General features: G+C 34.7%; 1 long non-coding RNA gene across 1 annotated transcript in view; it reads right to left on the reverse strand.

Annotated features, from left to right (window-relative positions):
• LOC108521021 (uncharacterized) overlaps positions 1 to 9579 on the reverse strand; it is a gene marked incomplete at its 3' end in the record, with an annotated part of 19954 nt that overhangs the window by 5167 nt on the left and 5208 nt on the right. Inside the window, exons 2-6 of the long non-coding RNA XR_001883104.1 lie at positions 4640 to 4720; positions 3635 to 3733; positions 3044 to 3094; positions 1768 to 1953; positions 54 to 62 (exon numbers count right to left, since the gene is read on the reverse strand). This is a non-coding gene — a long non-coding RNA (uncharacterized LOC108521021). The remainder of the gene's footprint in view (positions 1 to 53; positions 63 to 1767; positions 1954 to 3043; positions 3095 to 3634; positions 3734 to 4639; positions 4721 to 9579) is intronic.

Consider the following 9579-nt stretch of genomic DNA (forward strand, 5'->3'; position numbering starts at 1 on the left):
TATATATAGTTTCAAACTTCATGCAGTTACTACTTTGGAGTTAAGGAGCTAACCTGTAGGACCTGGATAGGGATCAAAGTTCACCAAGGCCCAATGTCATCATTAACAAAAAGGAAAAATATCAAAACTGTTAGAAATATCAAGAAACTAAAAAGCATTACACTAAATACTTTCAAGTTAAAATTTATTTCAATAAAAGAATACTCTGAAAGTTCATATCCATGCATCTGTATATAAACCAAATTATCACCACTTACTGACAAAACTGAAATGAAAACAGCACACTGTGGCATATTTTCAAAGGCCAAAAGTCATTGCTATCATAATCATTACTATGAGCTCAGACTAAGAACAATCAATTCTAAGAGCAATGGGGTTTACAACTCAGTTTTAATTTATAATTAAATTGAGAAGTCACAAACACTCATCAGGTATGCATTTTTCTAACTACTTTTGTTATTATTTCTTTAAAATGTAATTTGTAAGGCATCTTTGTGACTAATGGCTTCATACCGACAAATTTCAAAGTAATGTTCAACAGTGAGCTCATTATTCATTCATTACTAGTAAAAATGAATAACCACAGTGAAGATTAAAATATAAAAAAGATAATATTTTGGTTTATTTTAATTACTGCATGCAAAACCAAGCAAGATACTTGCTTCAGTTCTTTATATTACATGCAAGAGAGTTAACATGGCTGAGGAGATTTTCACTGGTTTTCTTCAATAGTATACAAACATAAAACCTTAAATAATACTTTCCATCAGATTATATTAGATCAGATAAAATTTGGTTTTGAAAATGATCCTCTGAACACAGTATGTTATCCCATTTAATTTATGTGTTTTGAACATCTTATTAAAATGAACTCCAATCACTTTACATTTTACTGTAATATAAATAAAATTTTCATTTTGAAATGCACTTATATAATGTCAGAGACTTCCAAAGAATAAAAGGACATTTACTTCCTAGTTTTCAGTGACCAGAAATATAAAATTTGAATATCAAGTCTCAAAATCTGTTCATAACCTATCACCAGTGACTAGGCTCAGCGACATTAACAAAGGATGAAAACGAGCATTTCCAAAATTAGTAAAATGAAATGACACAGCACAGATACAAAATGAAAAGGTGAACGTTGGATGCAAAACTGAGCAGTGAACACAAGACAAATGAGGTATAGACATGAGGTTGGTATGAAGAGATCACTAGTCAATTTGATCATGCTGTGATGTTGGAGATAAATTTGATTGCCTAGTTCCTACGGAAGATAATTTTTTTTAATTGTGCCTGGTGAGATTTGCTGATCATATGACAGAACCATAGCAGTACTTTTGGTATGGACCACAAGCATCTATTGGGTGATCACTAAAATGATTTCTGTGATGACATGCTGAGAAGCTCACATTTAAAAATGCAGATGGCATTTTGCTGACAGGTTAACAGTATAGTTTTACCTTTTAGTAACAAGACTAATAAAACCACCATTTCCTTTATTCCTCCAAGTTGTTTTACTTCCTCTATATAAATGATAAAATGCATTACTAAAGCAAATTATTAGAACCATGGAAATAGATGGAGTTAGTTATGAACCAAGCTATTTACTTGTAAGAAGTTATTATATTACAAATTTTAGTCTTTTTTTTAACATCCTACAATGCACTGGAAAAATTCTAAAGTCTTGAAGACTGAATAACCTGCCAGCAAAATGAAATACATGGACTAATATATAGACCATTCCCCTAACACTCATGGACATACCTGGTCTCCCAGGAGGACCTTGGGGCCCGGGGTTGCCTTTAGGTCCTTCCAGAGCTGGACCCGGAGGACCAGGAGGGCCTGGGGGACCCTGCACACCAGGGAAACCGTGAAAGCCTGGTTCGCCCTTTGGACCTGGAAGGCCAGGATTTCCTGGAATTCCAGGTAATCCTCCATCACCCTTTTGGCCTATGAAAGTGAAGTATAATTAGAGGATACATTAAATAATACTGAGTTACAGGCTTGCCTATAAGGTTAGCTATTCACACATATTAAGGCAATTAATGGAATTCACAAGAGTCATTTCCATCTCCTACCAAATCCCAAATCTACCCAGAAAACCATCCTTCCTATTAAATATATGTATTTGTTAGCAGAAGTATTTATTAGAGTATATATACAAATATAGAAATAATAGCTTTCATCCTAAAAGGCATCTTTTGTGTTAAGACAGAGCAATGATCACATCACCAATAGCTGTGAAGAAAAAAAGCATAAAGTATCTTCAAAAATAGTTTCAAGATGGCTGGAGGAAATTTCTAAAACAAATATTTTGAGTCTAATTTTGAGGCTAATGAAAGATAAGGCTCTTCAATGGTTGTTATGTGTCCCTGAAGACCATTCTACCCAATATTTATAATCACCATCTAGCAAAATTGTTCTCAACATTTTTTCTCCACCTCTGACACTTTTAAGAGCAATATGACAGTGGCACATTAAAGTAATAATTGCCATGTTGGTATCAAGGGAAGGATATCTATCTGACTTTCTAGGAGATATGTGTATGGTTTGAGAAAAGTCTCCATAAAATGGCCAGTGGCATTTCAGAACATAAACATACATATCTGTATGTACATTCAGTCCTCCTACTATTTGGTGCTTACAGTAAGAGTAAGCACAAAAGAGGGAGCAAATATGCAAAACATATATTAAGACTGAACTTTCAAGAAACATTTTATTATTGACATATATTTCTACAGACTTTTCTTATCTTGCTGCAATTTTGCCTTCTTTCTTTATCATTTCCTCAGCATTTATTTATGAATTTAATGAAGAGATATCTACATGTAAATTTCCTTAAGGATACATTTTTTTTTTAACACAACTCCTTAAACTAAGTTGCTAAATAATAAATGTTTTAACGTTAACACTAGCTTTGAGTTTTCTGGGTTCTTACATGCATTTTATGATAGTAAATGGTGGAGATGGAAAAATAGATGTATTTGGAAATATTCTCATTTTCTTATAGATTGATATAGCATGTTTTATTAAGGTTTACCAGAAAGTCCTGGAAGTCCAGGGGGTCCTGGGTTTCCAAAGCCTGGTTGACCTGTCAGAGTACAAAACAAAACAAAACAAAATCTCAAGTGGATAATAAAACTGAAACAAGGCCAAATTATTTTAGATCATTGAGGTTTTCATTAAGTGCAGCAATGTATATTATATGAAACATGCAAAAGATTTATTTCCAATATAGAACTACAATTCTAACATGAGAAAACTATCTAAACATATATTCTATTCCTGATTAATGTTAAATATATCTATATGCTTACAAGAAAAAAATATAGATGAAATATAGATTGCATAGTAAACCACAGAGAAATTTGCAAAAGCTAGGTAACTTCTTTTTGATATGGGAAATTAGACAAGAAAAGATATGGAGTTTTTCATAGGAAGAAGGTAACTTGATCAAGATACATGAGCTAATATTCTCAGGATGAAGAGGAAGATGGTAACTAGGAAAAGGGGAAAGTGTGTAGTAGCTTAGTAAGAAAGAAGATATAATTTCACTGTGGGTAATAAAAAGGCAAGTTAAATTCAACACGGAGAAAATTAGAAAGACAGGAAAAATGAAAAAATACAGCACCTGGTTCACCCTTCTGTCCAGCTGGTCCAGGAATACCATCTTGACCGGGTTTGCCTTTTTCGCCTGGAGGCCCTGGTTGCCCAGGACGACCTCCACCACCTAAAAAATTGAGTACAGCAGGTTACACCCAGTTTTCCAATTTCCAACTCCCTTTTACTTCCATATGCTCCCTTCTTTATCCAAAAGAAACAGGGTGCTTTTGAGACACTCCTTTGGATCACAAAATGTTATAAAAATATGAAGGAGGATAATGAAAATAAGGAATAGTCACTCAGCATCTGAAACCTTTCAGTTATTCATTTTAATATGGTTTCAGAATATCTAAGAGAGTAAGGTGCGAAGGGTGGGGGGGTGAATTATAGGCCTCATATGGGGCCAAGAGAAGTTATTTACTTTAGAAATCAATAAACAAACTTACTACAGCCTCCCATTCTAAAAAAATCAAAGCTTCTATTCTAGGACACTTGAATTAACTCTCCCTGGAAAAAGTGGGCCTAGAAAATAAGGTCACATAATGATAATTTTAAGTCCTTTTTTTGAAGGTCTTGCTTTGTCACCCAGGCTGGAGTGCAATGGCGTGATCTCGGCTCACTGCAACCTCCACCCCTTGGGTTCAAGCATTTCTTGTGCCTCAACCTCCCGAGTAGCTGGGATTACAGAAGGCCGCCCCACCACAACATAGCAGGCTAATATTTTGTATTTTTAATAGAGATGGGATATCACCATGTTGACCAAGCTAGTCTCGAGCTCCTGACCCCAAGTGATCCTCCCACCTCCGCCTCCCAAAATGTTGGGATTACAGGCGTGAGCCACCGTGCCCAGCCAATTTTAACTACTTTTTATTAAAAGTTATTCATTCTGTACCTAACACGCAGTGTTAAGTGAATGGACACCATATTTCCTTGTGTTGAAAATGTTCACAGCTGAACAGGATTTGACTTTCCCAAACTGAATATGATATGCATTAGTTTTATAAAACAGCAAACTCTTATTTTTCATGCTTACCTACAGGACCAGTTTCTCCTGGAAGGCCAGGGTTCCCAGGAGGGCCACTAATACCTTTTGGTCCAGGAGGGCCTGGGGTTCCTAGAATAAAGAGCTCAATTTAAAAATGAAAGGAAAACTGCATTGCTTTAAAAGCTACAATTCAAACTTACAATTTATAGTACTAGCACAGAAACAGTGCAGAACAAAAAGAAACCCAAAAGATGCTGGTGTTTGCTGGCTATTTTAATAATAATTTTATGCTTTTAATTCATTTGTCCTGAAGTTGGCATTATTATATATTTATAAACATAAAAATAACTACCACCATATTATACTGGTAGAACTTGTAGGACTCCATTGTATGAACATACCATAATTTACAAAATCTATTCCTCTTGCTGGTCTTTTGGTTTATTGACAGGTTTTGGTTATTACAATATCCATTTTCTATTTATAAAACCTGTTTTATTTCCAGCTTTTATCTATTATAAATAAAGCTGCTATGAGTATTTCTGCACAGGTCTTTTTGTAGACCACTGCCTTAATTTATCTTAGGTATATAATAAGAAGTGGAATTGCTGGATCAAAGAGTAGCTATATGTTGTGCTTTATTTAAAAACTGCCAAACCATTTCACACTCAGAACAATGTGTGGAAATTCTGGCTGTTCCAGATCCTTGCACAACCTTTGTGATGATATCAGTTGCTGTAATAATAGACATTCTGGTAGGTATGTAGAACTACCTCATTGTGGTTTTAATTTGCGTTTCTCTGATGGCTAATGACACCGATCACCTTTTCACGTGATTACTGGCCACTTGTATATCTTCTTTTGTGAAATATCTGTTCAAAGTTTTCTCCATTTTTCAAAATTGGATAATATGTCTTGTTATTATTGAGTTATTGAAGTTTTTCACATGTCCTAGATATTAGTAATTTGTCAGGTATGTTTTGCAGATATTTTCTCCTTGTCTGTGGCTTTCCTATTCATTTTCCTAGCGGTGTCTTCTGATAAAAGAGTTTAAAATTTAAATCTAATCTATCAATTTTTTTCTTTTACAGGTACTGCTTTTTGTATCCTAAGAAAATCTGCTTATGCCAAGTCATGGAAATATCTATCTAAGTTTTCCTCTAAAAGCTTTAAGGTTTTAGCTTTTATGTTCAGGCTAAGATCCAATTAAAAACAATTTTTTTCTGTTCATGTAATCTACGAATTAAGTTTCGCTTTTTCCCCATATGAATATCTAGATGTTTCAAGGCCATTTGTTGAAAAGAATTTGCTTTCTCAAAAAAATTTATTTGATACCTTTATCAAAAGTCAATTTACTGTATATTAGTCTTTTTTATCCTCCATATTCTGTTTCACTGATCTATTTCTCAATCCTTATCAAGTACCACACATTCTTTTTTTGTTTTGTTTTGTTTTTGTGATAGAGTCTCGCTCTGTCGCCCAGGCTGGATTACAGTGGCGCGATCTCGGCTCACTGCAACCCCCGCCTCCCGGGTTCAAGCAATTCTCTTGCCTCAGCCTCCCAAGCAGCTGGGATTACAGGCATGCGCCACCATGCCCAGCTAATTTCTGTATTTTTAGTAGAGACAGAGTTTCACCATATTGGCCAGGCCAGTCTCGAACTTCTGACCTCGTGATCTGCCCGACTCAGCCTCACAAAGTGCTGGGATTACAGGCGTGAGCCACTGAGCCCGGCCTTGTTTATAATATTGTTTTGCATATTCTATGTCCCTTTCATTTCCATACACATTTTAGAAACCATTTGTCAACTGTTACCAAATAAAGGTTGCTGGGTTATTAACTGGAATCACTTTGAATCCACGAATGACTTTAGAGGCAAGTGGCATCTTTTTTTTTGGTTTTAAATTCTGGGGTACATGTGCAGGATGTGCAGGTTTGTTACACAGGTAAACATGTGTCATGGTGGTTTGCTGTACCTATCAAACCATCACCTAAGAATTAAGCCCAGCATGCCTTAGCTATTTTTCCTGATGTTCTCCCTCCCACTGACCCACACACCCTGCTCCACAGGCCACACTGTGTTTTGTTCCCCTTCCTATGTCCATGTGTTCTCATTGTTCAGCTCCCACATATCAGTGAGAACATGCAGTGTTTGGTTTTCTGTTCCTGAATTAGTTTACTAAGGATAATGGCTTCCTAATAATTTTGATCTTTCATTCCATAAGTATGATCTATCTCTTCATTTATTTTGGTATTTAAAAGTCTATCATAGCAGGTTTTATAGTTTTCAGTGAATATACCAAGAAAATATTTTCTTAAATTTATCCCTAAACACTTCTGAGGCAAGCCAAGATAGAATAAGCCCACTACAGCCTTTTTTTTTCCTCACTGATTATAATTAAAACTTGACAGAATACAAAAGGAACTATTCAAAGACCCTAAAATAAATACTAACGAGCATATTTAGGAGGGAAGTAAAAACTTAAATAATGACCAAAAGGGTAGTGCATTAGTTTTCTCTTGCTATATAACAAATTAACCCAAAGTTAATGACTTAAAACAATACCCATTTATTATCTCACCATTTTTGTAGGTAATATTCTGGACACAGCTGAGCTGGATTCTCTCCTTAGCAATGTTACTACGTCTATGACATCACTAGGTGATAAAAGCCTTGTAGTATAGTTTGAAGTCAGGTAGCGTGATGCTTCCAGCTTTGTTCTTTTGCTTAGGATTGTCTTGGCTATGCAGGCTCTTTATTGGTTCCATATGAAATTTAAACTAGTTTTCTCTAATTCTGTGAAGAAAGTCGGTGGTAGCTTGATGGGAATAGCATTGAATCTATAAATTACTTTGGGCAGTATGGCCATTTTCACGATATTGATTCTTTCTACCCATGAGCATGGAATGTTTTTCCATTTGTTTGTGTCCTCTCTTATCTCCTTGAGGAGTGGTTTGCAGTTCCCTTTGAAGAGGTCCTTCACATCCCTTGTAAGTTGTATTCCTAGGTATTTTATTCTCTTTGTAGCAATTGTGAATAGGAGTTCACTCATGATTTGGTTCTCTGCTTGTCTGTTACTGGTGTATAGNCTCTCTATTATTGGTGTATAGGAATGCTTGTGATTTTTGCACATTGATTTTGTATCCCAAGACTTTGCTGAAGTTGTTTATCAGCTTAAGGAGATTGGTTTTTGACTAAATAACCAGGGGCCAGAAATCTTGGGGTGGAGATCGTAGAATTCTGTCTACTATGTAACTCAATAGCAAATGCAAGCACAATGGAAATGTTTTCTAATGAATGACAGCTACCACAATTTGTTGCCACAGACTTCACTATAAGAAATACTAAATGAAATTTTTTTTAAAGGAAATTACCCCAGAAAAACCACACATAAAGCCCATATGCCAAGTCCAAGGGATACATGTAAGACAAAGGGCATTGGAAGTAGCCCTGCTATAACAGAATCTAAAACTCCATCACTGCAGAATCAAGTCGATACCAGGAATTGAACTGCCAGGTAGAACAATATTCAGCATTCTTCAAGAAATTTAATAGAATCCAGAATCTTTATACTATACTATCCACATCATTCAGTATACAATAAAAATTAGCAGATTGGAGGAAGCTTGAATATGTGGTGCCTATTCAAGAAAAACAAAACTACCAATAGAAATAGACACATGAATATCTGAAAATTTGGACTAAGCCGAAAAGGTCTTTAAAACAGCTATAATAAATATGTTAAATAATCTATAGGCAAAATGTATATAATGAGTAAAAAATAGGGAATTTCTGGAAAATATGATAACTCTTAAAAGAACCAAATGGAAATTAAAATTTTGTGGTGATTAACAGACTATTGAACACATAAAAAATCAGTAAATTTGAAGGTAATGAATAAAACCATCCAAATTAAACCTCAGAGAAAATAAAATGGAAAATATAGCTAGACCTTCAGTGACCTGTGATACAGTATCAAGTGATCTAATATGCATTCCAAAAGAAGAAGAGAAAATATGACAGAAGAAATACAGTTATGTGTCAACTGGAGTATGTTTAAAACAACTTAAAACAACTGGAGTATGTTTTAAGAAATGAGTTGTTGGGCGATTTTGTCATCGTGTGAACGTATAAAGTATATTTACACAAACTTAGATGGTATGACCTACTATACATCTAGGTCATATAGTAGAGCCTATTGCTCCTGGGCTACAAACCTATATAGCATGTAACTATACTGCATCCTGTAGGCAATTATAACACAATGGTAAGTATTTGTATATCTAAACCTAGAAACGGTACAGTAAAAATACATTATAAATGTGATACAATGTTACTATGGCTATGACATCACTAGGTGATAGGAAATTTTCGGTTCCATGACAATCATATGGGACCACCACCATATACGTAGTTTGTTGTTGACCAAAATGTTGTTATGTGACTCATGACTATACAGGAAACGATAGCTGAGATTTTCCAAAGTTATTAAAAAATAACAAGCCTACAGATTCAAGAATATCAATAAATAGAGGGCAAAATAAATACAACCATAACTAACCACAACAAAAATAAACTACCGAAAACCAATTACAGAGAGAAAATCTCAAATACATCCAGAGAAAAGCCAGACATAATATAAAGGAGCAAAACATTAAAATAATTGATGTGTTACTATCAGGAAAATGGAGACCAAAAGATAGTGGAAGAAACCTTTAAAGTGCTGAAGGCAACAAATATCAAAATGGGTTTCTATACCCAGTGAAAATTTATTTAAAATGAAACTAAAACAAACATATTTGCAGATAAATTAAAGGTGAGAGAATTTGTCACCAGCAAAATCATTTTACAATAAATGACAGTAGAAGAATGTCAGGCTTTAGGGAACGATACCAAATAGAAGTCTGCTGCACGGGAGGGTAGAATAGTAGAAATGTAAATATGTTGGTAAATATGAAAATTGGGTTTGTTTCTCATATTAAATTCT

The sequence above is a fragment of the Rhinopithecus bieti genome, unplaced genomic scaffold, assembly GCF_001698545.2.
Source record: "Rhinopithecus bieti isolate Rb0 unplaced genomic scaffold, ASM169854v2 scaffold_56935, whole genome shotgun sequence".
NCBI lineage: Eukaryota > Metazoa > Chordata > Mammalia > Primates > Cercopithecidae > Rhinopithecus > Rhinopithecus bieti.